This window comes from Triturus cristatus, chromosome 11, assembly GCF_964204655.1.
Source record: "Triturus cristatus chromosome 11, aTriCri1.1, whole genome shotgun sequence".
NCBI classification, from domain to species: Eukaryota; Metazoa; Chordata; class Amphibia; order Caudata; family Salamandridae; genus Triturus; species Triturus cristatus.
The window spans coordinates 388,289,580-388,316,599 of NC_140594.1; positions in this window are offsets into that span (position 1 = coordinate 388,289,580).

The window sequence follows — 27,020 nt, forward strand, 5'->3', positions numbered from 1 at the left end:
GAGTAATAATGGGTATACTTATGTGTGGAAGAGGGTGAGCTAGCCGTATCATAATCTGACCATAGCTGAAGCTTTTAAGGCCTTTGGGGTATAAACAATATGTGAAGATATAAAGGTTGATAGCACATGATTGGATCTTATATAGGGTGACGTGTAGCTCACATTTCTGGGTATTGTATCGAGGTATTGTATTTTTTTTCCCCCTTAAGAGATTTTTGTGCGGCACATCAGGAGAGGGGAAGGCAGAGGGGGGCACACTGACATGGGGTGGGGAGGGAGGGGGGGGGACCCGCATGGGATGGATGACTATTCTCCTGGATACTGGATGGCAACGATGTATGTAAAGTATTCCTTTTGAAGGGGGAGGTAGCGGGGCTTGTATTGAGTTGATGCTATGAAAACAATAAAAAAAATGTTTAAAAAAAAAAGAGATTTTTGTGCTCTTTGAGACCAAGTCCTGATTAAGTTTGGCCTGGGAAATTAGTTTGGTATTCCCTCAGCGCCAAAACCAGTGATGCTACGGAAAATATAACCCACTATATGGTGGACCCAAGGGCCACTGATAAATGAGGAATTTTTAGGGCAATCAGTAATTTTGTTTCAGATTCCCTTGGTTATTCTTCAAGCAGTCACATTTCCATGTAAAAATCAACACATCTGTGGTATTCATGTGTATCTAATAATCATAATGTTTGGTAACTACCTTTACCATCTCCATTCGAAATATGAGGCTCCTTGTAAGGGGGGCCAAAAAAAGCATAGTGTATCAGCCCAGGAGGGTATGTCCTTAGTTCAAGAGTTGGCCAGCTTTAATGGTGGTGCCAGACTAAGGTATTTGTCACTGATTAGGATTTTTAGGTTGGTTGTCAGGGCTCAATAGTTGTGGTATTTGTGGACAGCTTTGGATAGGCCATAGGGAAATTGATCTCGGCGCTCTGAGATATTGTTACGTGCTCACAGGAGTCTGACCTGATGTGAGAAGAAGTTTCAGTATGAGACAGAAGCAATATGTAGCTGTGGGGAAAACATTCAGTGCAGAGACAAAATGTAATATTAAGAGAGGCCATATTAGGTGTACAACATGTACATCAGCATGGCCTCAAATTTCTTCACAGTACATCAAGGTGCAAATCACAATTTATTCAATAGCATCAGGAAGTGGAAAACCTCTAGGAGCACAAATTACATTTAAACATTCAAAATAGCTCTAGGTGCAAATGAAGCAGCATTGTCACATTTAGGAACAAAATCACTTTTAGGATCAAAATCACATTTAGGTGCAAAATCACCTTTGGTGCAGCATCAGCAGGGAGGTAGAAAACCTTTAGGACAATGGTCCTTAGCCTGTGGTCTGCATAATGCCCACTCGGGGGTCCTCAACATTTTAGTAAATTAAAAACAATGTTAGCAGAATATCAAAGCTTATATACATAAAAAACAAATATATAGAATTGACCAATTTATCCGCTCTGTTAATGTGAAGGGAATGGAAATTGAAGGCCTAAAATTAAGCTCTTCTTAGCCTGCTTTTTTAGGAGCAACAAAAGTACAGCAAGAAAAGTCTAGTATGAACGACTAATGGCCTCCATTCAATTGGTATGTGCTGCCAAAAAGAAAGCATGCATTAGCAGCCAAAAGGCAAAGTGATGTACTGGAGTCCAGCATATTACTATGCCTTTTAGAAATAAAATCACATCTTCTAAAGATCTAACCTCAATTAAATTAAAAATGTTGACTTTTGTATTTTCTTTGTGAAGGAAATTAATATTTCTTTATTTGTGATGTATACTTGTTTCTGTATTGTTTTATGGTTCAATGTCTAGAAATGGCTTAGGCCAGGGACCCCATCTTCCATTAGTGATTCAGTGGTGGTCTGCAGAAGCCAAAATGACAAGAACTGCTGCTTTGGGAGCACAAATCGCATTTAGGTGCAAAATCCCTTTTAGTTTTAAAATCACATTCAAGTGCCAAATCGCCTTAGATGGAACATTAGCCGTAGCGTAAAACACATATAGAAGCACTAATCACATTTTGGGGAAAAAACATGTGCACAGACACAGGAGCACAATTACAATTGGTGCAAAGTCAGTGACTGTGGCATCATATTTAGCTGTAAACCCAATTTTAGGTGCAAAACCACCCTTGAGGCAATGTAAGCACTATTAGCTGGAGTTTGGAACAATGATCAACTCAAATGACATGCAAGAGCAAAAATATAATTACATACAACGTCACGGTTGGTGCATCATCAACAGGAATGTGGAACACCTTTAGGACCACAAATATACTCTTATGCAATGCATGGACACCTCATTTCATTGTCCATGCAGTGCAATGGGCTGTACTCTTTAAGCAGGTGGACTAACACACCTAATAGCCAATAACTAACCACGAGACTGAAATACTACACTGGCCAGATCTACAACACAAATTACACTTTCATCAATCAAGGACTAAAGAGGGTAGACACAATATAACCAGTGACTGAAGAAACCATCTCCATTGACAAGTCAGAAAAAGTACACCTGCAAGAAAAGGGGCCCGAAAAGTGGGTACCTAAAATTCTGTATCAAATCAGTAGATAAATGCTGCAGTGGACTACACGGTGATCATAACATCATTGGACTGTACACATGGTTCCAACCAGAGATATACAACACTAGATAAGTCAACTGTTTTAAGTGTAACATCTAGATTTACAGTTATCCTGTAACAACAAAAAAGTCAAATATCAGAGAAAATAAACATTCAGCAATAAAGCTCTTAAATTAAAATTAATGAAGAGTGGAATAGTGGAAGTGTACACTTGACAGGTGCATTAACGTCATAAAAGCAGACGAGATATCACTGTTGTATCAGGCATGAGTAACCGCCATCAGCCCAGGCTCTAATGGAAGTTCAACTGAGGGATAAACACCATCACATTCTGTTACCTAAGGTGTCCAGCAAATATCTGTAGCGTTGCAGGTGTCCCTCATATTAGTGTGATACCTGTCCTTTATCGCACTCATGGCCAATTGTAACCAGTGCTGGCTGGACAACTGTATTAAACATGTAGCATAGAAATCATCGCTACAGGAGTTACACTGCTGGCCTGACTCTATTCGGGTCAGGCCAGCACCTATACGTCCAGGAGGCTAGGTAAGGCAGAGCAGAGCTGCTTTTGGGACATGCTGTATTATAATAAATTCCACATCCCTTTGCTTTAGTCATCCAGTCAATGTTAAAGATAAGAAATAAATGGTTGAAAAGATCATCCGCGAATAGCTGCCACAGTAGAGGGCTCGAATATAGTTTATCCTTGCAGATCCCGCCATTCAGTCCTCAAGGAATCTTAGACCTTCTTTACTCACATAAAGGATGCATGTGATGCGGGACTTCCAGGTAGATCTCTGCTCCGTTTCTCCTCCATCTGCCTTTCCCTCCCGCCCAGCCTTTCAAGACTTTACACAGCCATCGACCCAGCTGCTGCAGTCATGATGGTAAATATATTGAAATATAGAGCAAAATACAGCACCGGACCTGCAGTCTAAATCTTAGCCACTAGCTAACAAAATATAATATACAACTTGTGCGTCTATCTTAGACTTGCTCCTCCATCACAGTCCTAGGCATCGTGCCCAAGAGAAGAGCACCTCTCTGGTCACTCATGCCAACAAAACACTTGCCACATATGTTCACAACAAATACAACTCTTCCAACCATGCATGCCGCCCACAGTGCTACCCATCCGATAATGCACTTTGACTCTCATCAATGGAGTATGAAATGCTACATAAATGCTATGCTACATTGTAACGGTTTTAAGGTAAGTGATGGTTCATGGGTGGAATGGTTTTTGCTGGTGTACATGTTGTTGATAGTGTGTTCGCATTGCTCACAGAGAACATGCAGAACATGACCAGAATTCATACACACTTCCCTAATGCGCAGAATATGGATCGCATGAGCAACAACAGTGCTTCCTCCATATGCTGATCAGGTGTTACACTGCGCACTCCTCCCTCCCCACCCCCCCACAGAGAAAATCTACAAATGCTCATCAGAACAAGCTTCCCTCACATGCAGATAAGGCAAAACATCTGCCTCATAACTTAAGTCTCCTACACTCAGGTGATCTTATTTTGTAAAATATTTGGATTTAGAATTCAACTGGTCAGATTGCAGAAAGAGCTGTCGAGGATGCCGAGAGCTGTATGATAGATTTCTGCTGGCTACTCCTCCCACGAAAGCTAGGCCTATAAACTAGGTTAAGTCCCTGTTCACGTAATGTTAACAACTGTTCTGCATCTCCTATAAAGAGAAGAACGAAGGCCTAGCTACGGTAGGGGGCTGTTTGGAGCCTGGAGGGTTAATCTGGCTGAGGGCTCAGGCCACCCAATAATGTGCAAAATGGTGTGGGCCAGCAGGTGGGCCACAAGGGGTTAGGGGTTGTATGCCTGGAAAACTATTAACACAATCATCCAGCGACTTCTGAAGACCACTAATCTGACAAGGCCTCTGAATACTAGCCTCCACATTCTTCTGTAGAAACCGAGTCATAATGGACCACTCTTTTTGAGGCATGGTGGTACAGCAAGGATCAGGGAGATGGTACTAACGCCCAAGTTGTAACGGCGGTAGGGCGTTCTTCGCAAGTGCACAGGATGAAGAACCGAGACCAAATGGGCCTGGCGGCGCAGGGTACGCCTTAATCTCCTGAGTTCACCTGCTTTGTCGAACAGAGACACGGGACACTCCGTTAGGCGTAGAAGGTTTGGTTTATTAGCTGCAGCTAAGTACAGTTGTCCCAGAAGTACACTCGGTATGTTCTTAGGAGACTGCCACTTTACTTCGTGGCGCACAATCTTTTATAACACACATATTCACAAAGAACACTCCCAATGCATACAGGGATAACCAATGAGAAGAATGTGAAAACAAGATATTAAGTAACTCAAATAAGCCTTTCTTCCAACTGTGTTTGTCACCCTTCCCCACAAGTTAATCAGTGGTAGTGTTTATGATTCGACTTGCAGGTGGCAGGACACATTTGTATGCCCCGGAGGACAGTTGTGAAATGAGAGAATACGAGTAAAGAATAGCGAAGGCCAGAGGATAAGATAAAGTCAGGAAAGAATGGTGCGAACCAACAGATAGTCGAAACAGGGATCAGTCAAACCAGACGAGGATTTGTGGAGTCGGCCAGACCCTGACACCAGCTTTAAACAGAGGCAGAAGGTTATTTGACACTTTGCAGTAGGAAGAGGGAAAACAACACCTCATTCACCGTGCTGCCTGAGTGAGGGCAACACAAAATGGCAGTGGGACACAAAATAGTGGCTAAATACGAACGGGATCGGAAAACTGAATTACCTCAGACCCTCCTTTTGCCATTACTCAGGCAAGACGCACAGACTCATTTTAATCTGAGTCGACGTCAATGGCCATGAGGTCATCAAGCTGTTGCTGCAACATCATTTTAATGCTCTCTGTCTTCCGTGACACAGGCCTTGGGACACACATAGTGGCACAAAGACCACAGATGGCGGGGCCACACTGCATACAGAGACAACAGGAAAAAATGATGGCCAAAACCACTCCAAGAAATGCTAATACCTTCCATCCCCATTTGGACAGTAATCCCCAAAACCATTCCAATAAATACCAATCTCCTTCGTCCTGATGAATCGACTCGGAGATCACATGTAATTTGGAGATGGCTTGGTATACCGTAGGGGCATTGTCAGGTATATAAATGCAACAGCTAGATCAGATCAATTTACAAACTCCACCACGATCCGCAAGAATAACATCCAGAGCAATCCGGTTCTGCAATGTCATGAGACGATCCGCCTGAAGTTCAGCTGTGAGATTACTCAAGGCTCCCGCAGTGACATCTATGGTAGTCTCAACAACACAAACCAATTGTCTCATGTTTCTACTGTTGGCCATTGGGCCCCAAAAAGGGAGAAATCCTTTAAGGAAATCACCTCCCTCTTGTCCTGCTGTGTCTTTAGAATCAATAATCCCTCTGCCATATCTGTTTCTGTGATGTCCCGAAGGAGCAGTGTATGTAGGAGGGAGAAGAAAGGCTATATAGCACGTTCCTGAAAAATCTGTCGGTAGCCACGTGTAGGCTCTATCGTGGCAGACAAAATACGTGCCCTGGGATGGCACTAACGGTGGTGAATTCTGAGATGTGTGAATGTATGTATGGGAACAAAAACTCTTTCGTTGTCCAGTGTCAGTAGTCTGGCCATTCATTTGTAAACAAAAGTTACCTCGATGAGGCCCAGTCCAAATTGGTGGAGATTTTCCCTGTTTAACTCTATCTGTAAGGCTAGTAACGTAACGAGCCACGTTCCAACCATCATATGCCCGTTTCTCATCAACAGGAACCCTACTATTCTCCACAATTCAAGCCATAGCAACTGTTCCTTTTATCAGAGAACTATGACAAAAATCTTGCCCACTACCATATGAACCAACTGGACGTCTAAATCGGTTCTGATATGCATTTGAATACATCACGAAATAGGCCCAAGCGGAACCTTCATAAGAAAATGGAAGGGCTAAATATGGCATCCCTTTGTCTGTGGTATGAGGCATAAGTCCACACACCCAACAGTCGGTTGTGTTGACTACCAATTGGTGTTGATGCAACAACTGGACAAATGAATTGTTAAACTATTCTGTTCTCCTGATTAGTTCATGTTGGGGAAGCGTATGTAATTGATGTGGGGAGATAGCAGAATGAAGAGGCAAGGAAATAAAAGTAGGGACAGATTTGTGCTGCATAGCATGAACAATCCAACCTACACAAGCCAATAAGGTACTAAAAAACATAAGAACACACAATGTTATGCCACATTGACTGTACACTAATTTACAATATTTTTTTCTTTCTCATCTCTTCCTTCTTATTATTCTTTCCCACTTTGACATCCATCCTCTAAAATTGTTGCTCACGGCAATCTTCCTTACTCACTTGGCTGTGATTATTAGCCGTCCTATGACACTGCAAGTCCTGGGGGCCTAGCCACTATACAAGTCACGAACCAAGACTCCTACCGTGACCCTGAAACCTGGACAGATGATACATGTCACGAAAGAGATGAAAATCTCAGGTGTCCTTGACCAGTCTAGGCCTTAAATTATATCGAGTTCTGTTCAGTACAGTTTGGTCCTGAAATAGTGTCTGTGGATCTGTAGTGTTCAATCGGAGATGTGGCGGTACGGCTTCTTGTAAAATGTCGTCATCTTCTTTCTCTGACCGAGTTCCATCTAGGTGTGCACTACTGAAAGGTACAAACCGGGGGACCCTTTCGCCTTCAAAATCACCTACATCCTTACGGACCCACTGGTCAAAAGGCAAGGGCAAGGGCACCTTTTTGCAGTGCACGCCATGGATCCAGTTCTTTTTCCCTTCGACTTTCACTGCTGTACGTGTCACCAGAAGAACTTGTCGAGGCGCCTTCCAACAAGGTTCCAAATTCCTTGTCCTCTGAAAATTTTTCACACAGACCCAGTCTCCCGGTTGGATAGAATGACCTGGGTCTGTGGAGGCCTCTGGTAAAGCGTTTTGAACCTGTTGGTGGAGAACACGTAATTTAGTGGTGAGGTCATGTAAGTAGTCAATCAGCATTGGATACTGTATGTCAGAATACTTTTTAGGGCAAGGGACTCCCCAAACATTAGCCGGGCGCCCAAAAACAACCTCGTATGGGCTGAGTCCCAAACGAGAATGTACAGCTGTTCTAGTGGATAGGAGAGCCAAAGGTAATGCATCGGGCCAGGCAAGTCCCGTGCTAGCCTGTACCTTTGCAAGCTTAAGTTTGAGAGTGCCGTTATAGCACTCTACCGAACCCGCTGATTGGGGATGGTTCGCTGCATGGAATCTCTGCCTGATACCAAGACCGGCACACACCTTTTTCATAATTTGGCCCACAAATTCACTTCCATTGTCACTCCAGACAATGCGTGGCAAACCAAACCTAGGGAAGAACTCTTTCAGAAGAACTTTGGCAGTGGACAAAGCAGTGTCAGGGGGTAGGCCTCTATCCATCTGGAGAAGGCACACACCACCACCAAAACATATTTGAGATTGTTGCATCGCTCCATGTGAATATAATCAATTTGCAACACCTCAAAAGGATATGTTGGGGGAGCAAAATGACCTGCTGGAGTTGGGGTTCCCTTTCCTGGATTATGCATCACGCAAACGATACAATGCTTCACTAAATTATCTGCACATTTTGGAATCCCTTCGTTCAGCCACACTGGAGCCAGAAGCTTACATATTCCTTTCGCACTGATGTGGGCTGGACCATGTGCCATAGCAACTACAGGCAGTACATAGGCATCTGGTAACAGTCAACGCTGATGTTCTGACAATTCTATCCAACATCCCATCGTGTCTAACATTCCTGTACTCTTTCCACTTACTCAACTCTTTCTCTGTAGCCTCTCCTTGAATCGATCTCACACTTTCTATTGTATCCTCACACATTCCTTTTTCCTTGACCCAATTTGCAGGGCCCGCAACATACATGCGACTTATAGCATTTCTGGCTGTTTCTTTCGCTACCTCATCCGCAAAAGCATTCCCGCGACCAACATCATCAGTAATCCTCTTATGCGCACTACACTTTATGATTGCTATCTGGGTAGGCAAAGCAAGTGACTCAAGAAGATCAGTTACCAACTGACCATGCTGTATTTTAGTACCTTTCATAAACGACCAAAACTATGTGCCACACCAAACGCATACTGGCTGTCGGTATATACATTCACTCTCTTCCCCTTAGATAACACACACGCTCTGGTCAAAGCTATCAGTTCAGCCGCCTGAGCTGAATTATGTCCGATGCGTGCGGTCTCCACGATTGTATGCAAGGTGGCAACAGCATAAGCTGAAGTTGTTTCACCATTGGGGAGTTTAAAACAAGAACCATCCACCCATAGGATCCCATCCGGGTCCATTAGTGGTGTATCTTTCAAATCAATCCTACCTTTTGTCTCCTCCTCAGTACGGAGAAAACAATCATGTTGTTTCTGAATACCTTTCTCCTCTGGAAGAGGTAACAATGTGGCTGGATTTAAAGTGTTACATCATTTGATGTGCACATGACTAGCCAAGAGTGTCAGCTCATACCCAGACAAGCGAGCACTTGTAAGATGCTGTGTTTTCGTCCTATTTAGAAAGGTATCCACTGCATGTGTTATCTAACACCACTCCAGCAGACTGACAAATAGAAATTGCTGCTGCTGCTGTAGCTTTAAGACAACTAGGCAATGCCTTGGCTACTGGATCTAATGTAGCCAAAAAGTAGGCACATGGCCGTTGCTTGTCTCCGAATCATTGTGTTAAGACTGACAACGCACAACCCTCTCTTTCATGGACATAGAGCGTGAAGGGCTTACTGTAATCCGGAGTACCCAACACAGGAGCAGAGCACAGAGCAGCACGTAAATCAGAAAAACTCTTCTGACATTTGTCAGTCCAAGGAAGGGGTTGGGGGTGTGTCTTTCAAAGTGAGTGCCAACAAAGGTTTAGCCAACAAAGACAAATTTGGAATCCATTGTCTACAATAAGAGGTAATGCCTAGAAAGGCACGCACTTCTCTTTGTGTGGATGGCACAGACATTTGTGCAATTGCTTGAATACGTTCTGGGGTCAGTCGCCTTCCCTCCTTCGACAAGAGATGACCTAAATAGGTAACCTCTTGGCAGGCATATTGTAATTTAGAAGGTGAAACCTTATGGTGAAGGTCAGACAAGTGACCCAATAGTGCAATAGTCATGTTCTTGCAAATATCCTCTGAATCAGCAGCAATCAATAAATCATCCACATACTGAATAAGGGTAGCACCTGGCGGTAAAGGAAAAGCATCAAGCTGGCACTTCAGTGCTTGGCTATAGATGGAGGGAATTTCACAATATCCTTGGGGTGCGCGCTTGCACCGGAAACATCGGCCTCCTAAAGAGAAGCCAAAAATATCCCTACTCTCTTCAGCAATGGGGATGCTGAAGAAAGCATTTTTCAGATCAATAACAGAAAACCAAGCTGCCGAGGCAGGTATCATAGTTAACAGGGCAGTGATATCTGGAACAACGGGAAACTGCGGTACAACAATTTTATTAACCTCCCGGAGATCAATAACAAAGCGATAAACAGGAGGCTGAGAAGGATCAGTGCGTTTAAGAACTGGGAGAACAGGACTATTGCATACATTTCCCCTCGTCTCCTCAACCACACCCTTCTGAACCAAATCATAAAGAATAGCAAAAAAGCGCTCTTTCACCATCATTGGGAATTTTGTATTGAGGGATGCGTGGCAATTTAGCATTGGGCTTGAGGGTAACGACATAGGGTGGGATCTCAAGACAACCAACATCATTTGGACCCGTGGCCCAAAGTGTTGTAGGGAGAGAGAGCAATTCAGGTGGAAATTGATCTTTAGACAAATACATTGGAGAAGTCAGTTTCTGCCCCAAAGCGAGATGTACACCAGAAGGAGAACAATATATCGTTGCATGCAATCTTTTCAATAAATCCAAACCCAACAGATTTTCGCCGCAACCAGTCGTTAAAAGAAGCGGCGCTTCCAAATCATTAGAACCAATTGAAATAGGCTAAGGACAAGAGACCGGGCTATGAACTGGGGCGCCAGAAAATCCTACGAATACGTTTGTTAAGCCAGACAAAGGTGCCCCAGGGAGTTTGGAGTGAATAATAGAACTTCTCATCGCACCAGTATCTAAAAGAAATGGCTCTGAAACACCCATTGTAGTGACATTAACATAAGGCCCATTCTGATCTACTGGAATCGATACAATTCCCTCACTTTGTCTATGGCTGTCCTATTTAGCGTGAAGACCGTCATTCTCACCTTCAACATAGTAATCATCATTGTAATACTGTGTAGACGGAGTATTTTGCTGATCAAAGTAGTTCATAGAATGTGGAGTTGGAAGGGAACGCTGTGTCTGGGGCGACATACCTCGACCTCTACCCCTGGGCGCTAACTGGGAACCACCACAACCTCGTGGAGTAGATAGTCCTCCATTACGCTGTAATAAAACCGGGCAGCCATTCTTAAAATGACCTTCCTCCCTACAATAGGCGCATTGGTTAGGACCTAACAAAGGCCGCAGAATATAGGGCTCAGGCTTTTGAAACACCCTCTGAAACTGGGAAGGCTGTTGAAACTGGCGCTGAGCAGAGCGAGGAGGATAAGCTTGTTGCAGAAGAACCTTCGTTTTTAATTCTTTAGTCTTTTTCTCTTGCTTGTCGTTTTCCTCTTTGTCCCTGTTTTCGTAATATTGAGCAGTAGCCAATATCTGAGCAGAAGAAGAAACAGCCCATGAACTTTCAGAGTCTTTTAATTTATGTGACATCTCGGGGAGCAAATTAAATACAAATTTATCTACAAATAATCGCTGTCCACCCTCCGTAGTCATATCCTGACCACTGTGATCAATAAACGTCTCCTCAAAACGAGTGAAGAATCGGAGACACTCATCTTTCTTCTGTCTACACGCAGCTAATTTATCCCAATTAACTCGTAAGGCGGGCATCATTGTTTTCATTAAAGTAATAAATCCTACCAGGGAGTTCTGTGATCAAAACATCAGGCTTAGCACCACCCACTTGTGCTTTATCCGAGGCAGTTATAGCATCCCATGTACCACCCAATTCTTGAACGTGATCCTCTCTACGAATCAGAGCCCATAACGCTTGTGGGACTACATTTCCCATCAGCATGTCAATATCGGCTAAATTCATAATACAGGCATCAACAGTCTGGGACAATTCTTTATAGTAACCAGCAGGGTTTTTACGGGGATCCGGTAAAGATTGTTTGAAGGCCAAAACATCAGATCTCTTCCAGGGCACATGTACCCATATACGCTGGAAGTGAGCGGGAATAGCTGGATTATTACCTGCTTGCGCAACCTCTTCCCTCCATATCGGAGGAACCTCTCTCATTGGGTAATGTTTCAATGTCTGCCGAACAGCAGGATCAGAATCAAGAAAAGTTCGTGAAGAAAATAAGGACCTAAAAGTAACAAGTGTCCTTACGGCATCCTCAACCTGAGAACCCACAATGAGTCCTTTATCGAAATTAGCCTGAACGTCCAACAGACCATGGGGAAGTAAACCCAACTCCATATCCTCCCATCCTTCAGCAAGAGTGTCACACATAACATTAAATACATATCTCTGCGTGGGCGCATCCCACTGATGAAAGGTGATCATGATATCTTTCACACTATACTGGGGACCCTTCTCGATCCATTTGCGAGCGAGAGAGTCCAACACCACCCGTTCGTCGGAACCTGGAAGTTGACTATGAGACGGTCTTCGAGAAAAAGCCGGAGACATGTTCAGAGTCCCAAAGAAAGGGGCTAAAAACCAAAGACAGTATCTGGTATTCGTTTGCGCACAGTAGGAGAATTAGACATAAGCACAGGGGACAAGGTATTAGGCAATACAGGAGAGGAACTGGCAGTTATAAGGGGAGCCGTAGGCAAAGAAGATTGATGTTCAGGAGATGGAGACAAAGGAATCAGTGGCACGAGAGGTGGGAGTGGCAATACCGGAAGGGGCAAATGTGGAAGAACCGGAACAGGTGGGGGACAACAGGCAACTGAACAGGTTGTAACAACGGGGGTGCATTAGCACCTTGTACATAGGGTGGAGGCAATCTCAATAGGTGAGACATCAAAGGGTCTTCCTCCAGATCCTTACTTTTATCAGAAGGGGAATTAGGCAACACCGGATAGCATCTATCTATTGCCATACGATGCTGTCTCTCTGAAATTTCCATTGCATTATCAATCTCATTATCTTTAAACTGCTCTGCAGTCTGTATAATCGTCATATTTTGTGCTTTCTTATCTCATTTTGCCTGCTTAATTTCTTTCTGTTTGGCTTCCTTACGCCAGAGGCGGAAAGAGTCAAACATTGTCGGCCGGGCTTGCCTTTTGAACAATATCGCTTCCAAATTGTCTAATATGTCAGGCTCAAAACTACCATTTTGTGGCCACTGTAGAACGCCATCGTTCTTCATGTATCGGATCCATGCCTTTGGGGCCAACACCATGTTTTGAATAAAGCTCATAGGTGGGAGTTCCAACCGGAGGAATCGGACCAGAGTCCTCCAGCCGGGAATCCCTATTACAACCAAGGCAACAGAACTTCCTAAACTTACTCAGACCAGGCATCGTTATTTCACTGGACTGTTCACAAACATCAAGGGGTTATATCAAATAATACAGCACAAACGTACTCACCCCTCGGCTTCGGCTTTTGCAATAGCCGAATCAAAGACCCAAATCAAAACAAAATAGTGGGAGCTACCCACCAATACTTAACTAAGTGTCTTCTTACGCCAACAGAGGCCCGTCTAATGTCTCGCGAGACCAAACATCATCAAAAGGGACCAAAGCAGGGCGGCAGTCATGGCAGCAGTCGTCAGCAGCCGTCAGAAAGGAGAAACCGCGCTGCAAAAGACCTTCGGACCACTTCGACATACAGGGGTCGCTTGACGTGGTTCGCGATTCCTCCAGAATTTTCTTGCGGGACTCCTCACGATCCTCGGGCAGAACTGCTACCTCTGAAGCCTCCCCACGTTCGGGCGCCAAATTGAAGAACCGAGACCTTATGGGCCTGGCGGCGCAGGGTACGCCTTAATCTCCTGAGTTCACCTGCTTTGTCGAACAGAGACACGGGACACTCCGTTAGGCGTAGAAGGTTTGGTTTATTAGCTGCAGCTAAGTACAGTTGTCCCAGAAGTACACTCGGTATGTTCTTAGGAGACTGCCACTTTACTTCGTGGCGCACAATCTTTTATAACACACATATTCACAAAGAACACTCCCAATGCATACAGGGTTAACCAATGAGAAGAATGTGAAAACAAGATATTAAGTAACTCAAATAAGCCTCTCTTTCAACTGTGTTTGTCACCCTTCCCCACAAGTTAATCAGTGGTAGTGTTTATGATTCGACTTGCAGGTGGCAGGACACATTTGTATGCTCCGGAGGACAGTTGTGAAATGAGAGAATACGAGTAAAGAATAGCGAAGGCCAGAGGATAAGATAAAGTCAGGAAAGAATGGTGCGAACCAACAGATAGTCGAAACAGGGATCAGTCAAACCAGACGAGGATTAGTGGAGTCGGCCAGACCCTGACACCAGCTTTAAACAGAGGCAGGAGGTTATTTGACACTTTGCAGTAGGAAGAGGGAAAACAACACCTCGTTCACCGTGCTGCCTGAGTGAGGGCAACACAAAATGGCGGCGGGACACAAAATGGTGGCTAAATACGAACGGGATCGGAAAACTGAATTACCTCAAGGACAAGAAGAAGAAATAGTCCCCTTCAGGTCATAAACATCACTCACTGATAAGCAAGTCAGCAAAAGGAGGCATGCAAAGCTACAGTATTACTTGGTGAGTTATGGCTGGGGGAAAAAATATTGAATGGTAACAAGCTAAGAGAGGACCTATGCCATAAAGTCACTTGTTCATAGCCACTGATAGATTGTTGAATTATGCTTAATCAACAATGTCACTTATGAGATGTTAGATGTTTTCAAATGATATTGCATCAGTCTCTTGAAATGGGCATTCTTTATACTTGTTGAACAAAACTGTGGCCAATGAACTCCAAGATGACTAAGCACAATTCATTTCGTGTATGTCCAGAAGGGTCATGGGCTAGTGACAGGAACACTTGGGGTATAATGAAGGCCCAGCCGAAAGTCCAGGAAGCCCAATATTATACAAAGTGGCATAGGCGGGAAGAAGTCTGTGAAAATATGTCAAGCAACCTAAAAGCTATAATGCATATCAAGCCAAATTGTAGAAGAAACTGCCCTGGAACAATTGAAAGAACCATGTAAAGGACCAGGGACCCAATTTAAACATTCCTCTTAGAGCCAGTCTTTACATTATTCTGTGGAAGCCAAGAACCACTCACCTACACCTTATAAGGAAGTCAGCATACAATGACGACTACGGTATGATTTTTCAGTAAAATCGCAGCTATGCAGAAAGGCAAGCATTCTAAAGATAGTACTAACTCCAAAGAGGGCAGTCTGTTTTATTGCTTATATATGTCAGATCACGGGCTAATGACATGAAAGCTTGGGCTATCAATTTACAAAGTAGCGGCTGTACTATATCTCAATGTTTCACTGCAAGCACATTCCATGAATACACGCTTCAAGTCAGGTTTCCAAAATCTCTTATTACCAGGTTCTGCTATGTTCTGAACGGGTTGGATATCTGCTGCTCTGGCCTTCTCAGGTGTTTGGTTTCTTCTTGATTTCAAAGGAGACACTCAAGGAATCCAGACTCGCCTCAAAAGAATGAGTGCCTCCCTGAAAGTCCACTACTAGAATTAAAGTAGTAACTTCTGGCATAGTTCTTACAAAGGGAGAACGGGGAGACAGCTTAGCACACTCGCTCTTTCAGCAGGCACATGGTCAGAACAGAAGCAGCATTACCCAAGACAAAAGGTGTGGTACAGGGTCCACGAAAGATGGCAACGCTTTCTATTCCAATGTGACGAAGAATCTGTTTGCAACTAAAGAACTCCAATAGCAGCACTGTTTTGCAGGAGGGCCATAAGTGAGAAGGAAGGATGCCGTAATTAATCTAGTGACTGCCATGCCTTCTGTGCCGTTTTAATAACACACAACTGTAACAAGTCTTCGACAACCTGACTCCCAGTACCTCCACTCCACAAAAATACAACTCAGTGGGAAGGGTAAGAGACACCGGCCAGATTCCCTTTCCTTGAAAAGATTGTAGGATCCCTTTGGCACGCAGAAAATCTATTGGTTGCAACACCGTATTATCAGGGTAAAACAACATGGCACCCAACGTCATGGGTCTGGCCCCCGAAAGTCTGATGCACCAAACTTTTTAGGCACACACATATTACATCCACGACGTCCTGAGGTATTTTAGATCCTTCTTAGACATACGGAATATGTCCCAATGAACAAGTTACTTATCTTCAGTGGCATTCTTTCCGGTTGATACTCTCTAATTGCAGATTCCTCACCTTAAGAATTTCCCTTGAGTGTTTATCTAGCTTTGTAAAACTCAAAAGCAGTGCTTCTGCGTGCCGGTGGGTGGTGCTTTCAGTAGCGGGTGGGGGTCTCGCAGGGGAGGGGGCTATAAAATAAAGTAAAAATAAAAAGTTTACTTACCTTCGCCCGGCCGGTCCCGCGTCCTCTCTTCTTCTACAGGAATCAGGCAGCCTCCCTCTGCTCCGAAGCCCTAGAAGAGGTGCTTTGAGTCTCCTGTCAATGCCATTCAGCCCCAGAAGTGAGAAATGCAGCCACATGAGTGTCACCCATGAGTTCCTTCAAGGACTCATCCATGTCCTCAGATGCAGAGCACATCTGCAAATTGATCAATGCGATTGGGAGTGCGTTGTGTAATCTGCAGTTCGATAGTTATCTGCCAGGAAGAGTGTTACAAAAGGTAATTAACTTGTTCTAATGGACATATATATTTTTTTATTTAAATCAATCCATTCTTTTATTCTGGCGACTACTCACACCTTCCAACTCACAAGCAGTCTTTATAAAAGCAAATAAAAATCAAACACATTGTGTTGGTGGGACAATTTAAAATACCACAAAAGCATCTGAGTTCATCAAAGACATGTCAGCATATCGCTCTTCCTTCTTAATCTGTGTATCACTATTGTATTCTCGTTTACAAAAATCAATGTTCATTTAATTTTTCATATATATCTTCATGATCAACAAGGTTGCAGATGTCTGATAGATTGTATTTAATATTGCATCATCCCATTCAATTCAATATAGGAATAAAAATGAAAAAAATCCTATTCAATTCATCTGGACACTCAGACATTTCTGCCACCATCTAATAGCATATTCATTTGTAATTGCAATTGTGTACATCTGTTCTGCAATACACTCAGAAGCCTATTTTTGGTTTAAAAAAAAAAGTTTTATTGATTGATTTTAATATGAACCAAATAACAATGGAAAACATTTGTTCTTAAATAGTACCCCGGACATTGCATCTCCGAATAAGCCAGGTAGGTCTGTAGCATTAAAGCAGACTTTACATGCGGGATAGCAACAGTCTATAGGGCTGAATTGAAGTAGACCAGCCTCCTCTATATCTCACACATCTTGCATCTAGGTCTATCTGTATGTTAGTCCAAACTACAGAGTCCCGCCGTCATCACAGATAAGGTGGTGCATCCTGTATGGAGCCGGACAGATCCCTCCCAACCACCTCGCAAATGAAAAGGTAATTGTCCAGTTGTTCCTGGTAGTATGACAGATCTTCTAACCAGGTTTTCACTGCTGGCGAGTTCACTCTCCCCCAATATCATGCCACTCGCTGTTTCGTCAATAGTAAGGCTATAAATGCGTGGAACTGGTCCTCTTGTGGTATGGTGAGGGTACAGCCTAACAGGGCGAGTTTGGGGGATGGTGCTTCCAGTGTGCCAATCATATTAGAAAGGAGCCAGAAAATCTGGGACCAATGCAGCCAGGAACAATGAGTAAAGTCAGCCCCACTGGTACCACATCGGACACAGTTGGAATCCGGCCGTAGGCCCCAGGTATAGAGTTTGAGCGAGGTACGATACACTTAATCAGAAATTTAAAATGAAGGAGCTGGAGCAGACCATTGGGGGCCAGGGCTCCGATCTGAATGCAAACAGAACGCCCATTCCTTGGGGACTAGCAGGTCTCTCTCCCAGGCGGCCTTCGCTCCTGGTATTATTAAGTGGTGTGTGGCTTGTGTAGTCAGGTATAACCTAGTAACCAGGTGTCTGCAAGAGTCCACAGTTAATGGGACAGCCAATGACCGACATTCAGGAGGAGCAAGGGGAAGGTGGGATAGTGTTCTTTACATTTTGCAAGTATCAGCATATATAGAAAAGAGTCTAAGGCTGTGGTTGTTGTCCGTCCATTGCCCGGTCAGTTATGTTCGAGGCAGGTGGAAACTCACCACTCGGGAACAGGTCTCCTGTGGACTTTGCTCCCCATGTTGCTACTCTGTCCAGGATGTGTGAACCAAAAGTACTAAGTAATAAATGGAAGTGGGTGAGAGTCTGGTGTGCCATTTTCTCCATGTAGGCAGCCTACATGGAGAAAAAGCAGAGTGCGCATGACTGATTTGGTCGGCCACAGTCCGCGCTCTCTGCAGTCAGCGCCCTCAGCAGTGGGCTAACCACTCCTCCCCTGCCCTAGAGCAGCCCCGCCCTCCCCCAAATATTTCTGCTTTCTCACAGTGCGAGAAACATAAAATGGTAGTTTCACCATTTTGTTTCTGCTTCTCGCACTGCGAGAAAGCAGTGGGGGGGAGGGGGGGAGAAGACGCTCCGAAGCACTAGAAGAGGTGCTTTGAGTCTCCTGTCAATGCCATTCAGCCCCAGAAGTGAGAAATGCAGCCACATGAGTGTCACCCATGAGTTCCTTCAAGGACTCATCCATGTCCTCAGATGCAGAGCACATCTGCAAATTGATCAATGCGATTGGGAGTGCGTTGTGTAATCTGCAGTTCGATAGTTATCTGCCAGGAAGAGTGTTACAAAAGGTAATTAACTTGTTCTAATGGACATATATATTTTTTTATTTAAATCAATCCATTCTTTTATTCTGGCGACTACTCACACCTTCCAACTCACAAGCAGTCTTTATAAAAGCAAATAAAAATCAAACACATTGTGTTGGTGGGACAATTTAAAATACCACAAAAGCATCTGAGTTCATCAAAGACATGTCAGCATATCGCTCTTCCTTCTTAATCTGTGTATCACTATTGTATTCTCGTTTACAAAAATCAATGTTCATTTAATTTTTCATATATATCTTCATGATCAACAAGGTTGCAGATGTCTGATAGATTGTATTTAATATTGCACCATCCCATTCAATTCAATATAGGAATAAAAATGAAAAAATCCTATTCAATTCATCTGGACACTCAGACATTTCTGCCACCATCTAATAGCATATTCATTTGTAATTGCAATTGTGTCATCTGTTCTGCAATACACTCAGAAGCCTATTTTTGGTTTAAAAAAAAAAAGTTTTATTGATTGATTTTAATATGAACCAAATAACAATGGAAAACATTTGTTCTTAAATATTACCCCGGACATTGCATCTCCGAATAAGCCAGGTAGGTCTGTAGCATTAAAGCAGACTTTACATGCGGGATAGCAACAGTCTATAGGGCTGAATTGAAGTAGACCAGCCTCCTCTATATCTCACACATCTTGCATCTAGGTCTATCTGTATGTTAGTCCAAACTACAGAGTCCCGCCGTCATCACAGATAAGGTGGTGCATCCTGTATGGAGCCGGACAGATCCCTCCCAACCACCTCGCGAATGAAAAGGTAGTAATTGTCCAGTTGTTCCTGGTAGTATGACAGATCTTCTAACCAGGTTTTCACTGCTGGCGAGTTCACTCTCCCCCAATATCATGCCACTCGCTGTTTCGCCAATATTAAGGCTATAAATGCGTGGAACTGGTCCTCTTGTGGTATGGTGAGGGTACAGCCTAACAGGGCGAGTTTGGGGGATGGTGCTTCCAGTGTGCCAATCATATTAGAAAGGAGCCAGAAAATCTGGGACCAATGCAGCCAGGAACAATGAGTAAAGTCAGCCCCACTGGTACCACATCGGGCACAGTTGGAATCCGGCCGTAGGCCCCAGGTATAGAGTTTGAGCGAGGTACGATACACTTAATCAGAAATTTAAAATGAAGGAGCTGGAGCAGACCATTGGGGGCCAGGGCTCCGATCTGAATGAAAACAGAACGCCCATTCCTTGGGGACTAGCAGGTCTCTCTCCCAGGTGGCCTTCGCTCCTGGTATTATTAAGTGGTGTGTGGCTTGTGTAGTCCGGTATAACCTAGTAACCAGGTGTCTGCAAGAGTCCACAGTTAATGGGACAGCCAATGACCGACATTCAGGAGGAGCAAGGGGAAGGTGGGATAGTGTTCTTTACATTTTGCAAGTATCAGCATATATAGAAAAGAGTCTAAGGCTGTGGTTGTTGTCCGTCCATTGCCCGGTCAGTTATGTTCGAGGCAGGTGGAAACTCACCACTCGGGAACAGGTCTCCCGTGGACTTTGCTCCCCATGTTGCTACTCTGTCCAGGATGTGTGAACCAAAAGTACTAAGTAATAAATGGAAGTGGGTGAGAGTCTGGTGTGGCACATATAATCTGTCACATATGGCTTGCGGATACCCTCCTATGCCATTTGTGCTAACCACTGTGTGGCTCTCCGCTCGTTTGCACGTTGGCATCTGTCCTATGTGTGTGTGGAGTGGGGCTGGGAAAGCTATGTCATGCTTAATAGCAGTATGGGCCGTATAGGGTGGAGGATACAGCCAGAAGTATTCATGCAAGCAAGCAGATGTAGTACAATTCAAAGTCTGGTGCTGCCAGACCGCCATGTTCGCATGGCAGAGTGAGAGTTTCCCAGTTTACCCGAGGTTGTTTAGCTGCCTATGCGAGTTTAATCATGAGAGATTAAAGGGTGTGAAAAAATTGTTTGTTTAGGGGGGGATCATTACGTTGCTGAATAGGTATAGGAGTCTTGGCAAGATAATCATCTTCATTAGGGCTATTCTACCATGGAGAGTCTAATACATCTTGCCACCTGATCTTCCAGTTTGGACATGGTAGTGCCATAGATTTTAGTGATTATGGTCTCCCTGTCATGGCTCACCCAAATCCCAAGGTATCGGAGTAATGTAGTGCACCAGGGCTGCTTCCTCGTCACAGGGGTGAGGGGAAATACTACAGATTTGTTCCAGTTTATCGCAATTCCTGAAAGTACACAGTACAGGTTGAATTCCTGTATAACAGGCGTGAGATTATAGCCGGGGTACCTCTGTCCAAGTAGTTGCCTAACCGCGCAGGCCAAAGGCTGCGTGGCTATGGCAAATAACAGAGGGGACAGGGGGCCTCCCTGTTGGGTGCCCCGGATAATCTCCAATGGGTCAGATGTCAGGCCATTCACCCGTGCCTCAGGGACAGTGTATAGCAATTGTATTAAGCAGAAGAATTCAAGCAGAAGAATTGCACTGGAAAGCCCATGTGGTTCAGTACCGCTAAGAGATATCCCAACTCAACAGAATCAAATGCTTTAGAGGAGTCTAGTGTCACCACATCTTGGCTCGGGTCAATTCGGTGTAGTAGTGCAAAGAAGGTGTGTAAATTGTGCTACGTAGAACAACCAGATATAAACCCCACCTGGTCTGAAAGGACCAGGTCTGGCAACACTGGAAAGATTCTATTAGTGAGGATGTTAGCAAAGATTTTAGCATCAGTATTAATAAGCGATATTGGACGGTAGGAATCTGGGTACTTTCCTGGTTTTAGTAGTGTAATGAGGATAGCTTCTTGGAAGGAAGGAGGAAGAGCACCACTTGCCCATGCCTCTGCAAGCACTAGCTGGAGTCTGGGTGCTATGATCACTGAGTAGGCTTTGTAAAAGTCAGTTAGAAACTCGTCGCCTCCCGGCAACTTACCCATGTGGAGGCTAAATATGGCCTCTTTAATTTTGTCTGGGGTAATGGGTTCTTATAAGAACGAGCAGTGAGGCTCCAGCCAGGCTAGTACAATCCTATCAAAGTAGGTAGTATAGTCTACAGGGGTGACCGAAGGGCGTTATGTATATAGGTTGGAATAGTATCCTATGAATTCCTGCAGTATGGCTTCCAATTCTTGCCGAATCATCCCATCATTGCCTCGTAATTGTGACACAGAGAAATTCCCTGTTCTAACTTTTCCCCCCAGATCTTTATATTGGTTATTCAGTACAATACATTTCACAACTATCTTTATTACAACACATCCTACAAGAAGAATCCGGATATCCCCTGTTCTGACTTACTAGTTGGGCAAGGGTTCTGCCTGAACGGTCAGCCTCTCCATTTGCTTGGGCACTGGTGACGCGGAATAAGCGCTTAACTTCTCTATTTGCTTCAAGATGGAATTCTTCAAGCTTGTTGCAGATGTCTATTAATGTTCTAGTGTCTGGAGTTCTTACTCTAAAGCATTTAACCGGTTGCGTACGGCTGTCCGCATTACATGTTGTTTGGCTATACATATCCCCCTTATGTAGGCTTTTAAAGCTTTCCATAGAACCCTGGTGAGTTAACAGAGCCATCGCTGAGGACAAAATATGCCAAGATCTCGTTTCTAATATCCTCTACAAATGACATGTCAGTGAGCACCAGCGGGGTAAGGTGCCGCAGGAAGTCATGGTATTGGGAGTCCAGTATCTGTATGGTACGTTTAACAGGTGAATTGTCGGAGTACATGCGTGGGAGCTTTTCAATGCAGTTGACCCATCCCCTAGTGTCAAGCGTAGCCCAGGTACCATGTGTCATCGAGACGTTTTGTGCCCTCTCTCAGTCCCGGCTGCATTTCATGACAGAGATCTAGTAGGTTGTGGGTCTCCATGAAGTCCCAAAGCGCTTGAGCCACAGTGTGACGTGTGCGGGTAAGCAGGTGGGAACCATCCAAGCCTTTATCCAATACCAGGTTGAAATCTCCCCTCCACCCACCCCCACAAGCACCTTCCCAGGAGATAGCATCTCACAGCACTGCCTTACACGTCAAAGCCAGGATCATCTGTGTTGGGCCACTATATATATTTAATGTGTTGATATGCTGTGTGGCTATGCGGACCTGCACAATAATACCTTCCCCTGCACAATAATATACCTGCCCTGTGAATCTTTCTCTTCTAAGTGACGGTAAAGGGCACCCCATGGTAGACCAATATGGAATTCCCCGCATGTCAGAAAAGCAGCAGGAGAAGGACCGATTTTTGCTCCAGCGCCGCAAATGTGGGAGTTTTCTGCACCCCGAGATGAGTTTCCTGAAGTAGTCAATTTAGTGGCGGTCTAAATATGCCAGTAGTTGTCTGGCCTTGCGAGGATAGCCAAAGCCATGTATATGCCAGGATTTTAAGTTCCTAGAAGCATTGGAGTCACGCGTTGCAGCCATCAGCCTGATGGTGGTCTGTTGCCCATACTTTGTAATGTGCAGTTGCTTTAATCAACCACTATCCTGGAAGTCTGTGAAATCCGAGTTATCTTGTTGTACTGTGCCATTACATTTGTCCATCCACACTAGACACCTCAACCTGCCAGTGAAGTATTCCGACCACAAACAGTCCCATAACAATTCATTTATACATCATTGCATAGTCTAGGGTATCCATGAATTTAAGGCAACAAAGGGGGGGGGGGTTCCTATGGAGGCAACCAGAGCACCAGCTTATAGCACCTCCAGGCTACAGGGGGGTGCTCACTGGGCATCACAGTTGTGTTAATTTGGAGGAATCGCCTGCTGGCATATACAGGAAAATAATAAAGAGATGGAGACTGAAAAAAAGAGCATTAGGGAAAGTCTTGATTCAGCCTTGGGGCCCCCAGATCACAGCACTGGCGAGTCACCCACACGATAGTGTACATTATCAGTACAGCATAGAGGGCCACGCACGGGGAAACAAGAACGGTAAGCTTTAAGATAGGAGTTACCCAGTGAGGGGAAAAGACTTGCATCAACGTTCTTGAAAACGTGTGGAACTCTTGAACTACAGAACACACTCCAAAAATGATAGGCATTAAAAGATTTTCTACATTTTGGTTGCACAAACCTTCCACTTTATGCAGAAATAGTAAAACACGGTATCAACTTTTCAATTATCAAGTCCTACGTTCATGAGGAAAGACTGCAAGGAGAACATAACTGTATACTCAGGGGGTTACAAAATTACACAATCATTTCTGTGTACATGAAGATGTGTGGCACTTTACATTTAGCGATTAGAAAAGTCTCGCATGATTAACTTACATAATGTACAAATGACGGGCAGACTGCAAGAACAGCTGAGAAACATCATTTGTATTCGGCTGTAGAGGAGCACTTTGCTCCAGAAGAGAAGATACTCACTGCAGTACAAACCGCTCCAATCGAAGAACGACCCACAGGACAGGGATGAAAGTAGATTGTAGTATCACCAACACTCGGGAAACAGCTACGAAAGCCAGCAATCCAAACTATAGGGCTTTCCACATTAGAGTTGGGATATTTAATAGACTCTTGAGTATCATCGCGCAGTTCCACACTCACTGCAAGTGAATATCACATTGTACATCTCATGAGGGAAAACAATAATAGGCAAACATCTATGGGAAGGGACAGCTGCCTTCAAAATACATCGTCCATTGGTCAGTACTAAGCACAAGCTAGCACATCAGAGGTAGGGAATCCATTAAAAGGGCAATTTTGTCTCATAAATATGCAAAACTTGTGGCACAGACGTGCAAAGTAGCAACTGTGTCTAGATCGTAGGCTAAAATCCAGCCAGAAATGACCTCAATGATGCTGTATTCACAGAATAAGACAGTCACACCTCCATGATTTCTGGTGAAATACAACTCTAAATTGGTCATCATGGCTGCCCTAATGTTACAATACTGTCAAGGACGGGTGAGATGCAACAAATGAGAGGAACGCATGAAGGCATAGCAACCAACAAATAAAACCATCAATAATAACCTGGTGGCCTCAAATGCATTTCACAAAAGCAGTTTAACAATTCTAAATAATTTACATCCATCATATTGGCCCATTCAAGCCAGTAGAAGAAAATAGTTGAATACTGATAGTGGTAAATCCCTGAAGTCGCTTCATATTGGAATGGCCTCAGCATCGAGCCATAGCTTGCCAAAGACTTGTGCTTCTGCTAGAGTACGCACCTTTCAACTGAATCAGGAACCTACTTTTACTTCTAGGGTGTCAGTGGAGGCTCTATACCGGAGTGGGTAATCCCACAATTCTTTAATTCCTTGAATGCCAACTCAACCTGTGTGGTAGAAACAAGGAATAACAAATCTTAAATGAAAGGGTTTCAAGACAGTGCACCCTAGCTAAATTTCCTTTATTGAGCACAAAGAGCTTTAAATAATTTGCTGTGGCATGTAAATACTTAATCGTTCAAAGTATTTTTTGCATGAGATGGACATGCCAAAACTTTCAGGGGATGATCTACTGTGCCTTAGTCTGTTACAGGGTTTGCAGCAAATGCGACTAAGTTTGTGTGAAGTGCAGGGTACTGTCATTGGCTTGCTGGTCACATGACCAAGCGGTATGCTGAGGGAGAGGAATTTGACCAGTCTACAGAAAACCTTTCTAGTCTCAAACTTGGAAGATACCAGAACTGTAATGTTGCTATCAAAAATATTGAGAAATGGCCAAGCGTCAATTCATGCAGTCAAGACGTAGCATGTGGTCCAGTCTTCAGTCATCCAGTGCTGCTGACACTCAAGACAGCACCACAGCCAGGAAACTCTCCTAATAAAATACAACCGAGTAAGCATGGTGGTGGTTGAAAGTGAAAGAGCATGCTGCTGCTGTAGTACCGTCGGCACCACCAAGAACTCCTGAGGCAGAAACACTTGACATTGAAAATTCAACTAATTTAATAATCAATTCAGTATAACTCTGTCATATTCGGATTCAACTGAGTGTGAAAGATCTTTCACAGCACAGCTACATCGTGAAGAGTTGATTGATCCGCAAACCTTCAATCATAGATTTGAATTTGCTGCATGTCAGAGTCTAAATTGGCAAACTAGAGAAGCTACATTCAGGCGTTCAAATGAATGCATAAAGTACATCCCCATGGACTTACACCATGGACTTACGTATTGGGAAGTTGAGATGCTTGGATTTGTAATATGGATTGCGTTTGTAATCTGGAGTACAATGGTGGTGTTTCTCATCCAAAGGGTGCATGGAGAAACCTGACCAGATGTTTAGTCCAGTTACAATACAATTAGACAAGGAATATGTGTTTCAGAGATATACAAGGTGTCTGCTGTCGACCTGACAGCCATTTCACTGCAAGATATCTATTGGGAAGCGTTGGTGTACCAAATATTGGTACTAGCAGAAACCGTACAGGTGTTAGATATCTTTCACAGCAGTCTAGATTAGATTGTCTCACCAGGACCGTTTGCCAGTGAACAGGATTAAGAAAGTGTCAAGAATTTCACCAACTACAGTCCTATGTTTGCTCATGTGCTGCAGATTCATATATGAACACATGTAGCTACAAAGACATGTAATGTTATAGTCACTATGCAGACACATTTCAAATGCTACTACGGTGATGTTTCCTTACTGCAATGAGAACACTGCTCTGTTCAGAGTTGGGATAGCACACTAGAATTTGCAGCCTATTTTCCCTATTTCAAAGTAACATAAAAATACTGATCTGATCCATGCATTTATTTATGTAATCAAAATACTAGAACCCACGTCACATCTTTAGTTCTTTGAGCACGAAGAGAACTTTCTTTTTTACATGTGCATGGATAGTTCTTTGATTTCTTATCTCGGGTTATAGCATAAACACCACGTTTTGGTTAAAAACACAGCGATTTCGGTTTGTATTCAACCGGGTGATTAGGTTAAAACACGGGCACGTCAGGTTTAGTTTTATTTTATTGAGGACTAGATTGAGCTGACCATGGTTTCAATTATGTTTTATATTCTGTAATCTGAAGGCCCCTGACGAAGGGTCATAGATGACCCGAAATGCATTGGGCAGAATTCTTGGATTGATTACAGTGTAAACTGCTGAATATCATAAATCATGAAGGTTACAGAATAATATTGAACATTACAGCCAATAAAGAAATTGGTGTTACATGATTAAAAGCTCGTAACTATTGGAAATACATCAAAGAACACTCCAATATGATTTGTTAAAAAAAACAGTCTTGTTTTTAAGTTAAGTGTGACCGGCAGCCAGGGAGCGGTTTGTTGCCCCTGACAAATTTCTTTCAGTTGAATTTCATAGAGCCCATTCAGACACGGCGCCACTGACTGGGACGCACATTGTGAAACTGACTTTGAAAAGGTACAACAGCCTAAAAATCAGGAGTGCGCAGCGGTAACATAGTTTATAACTACATCTAATGT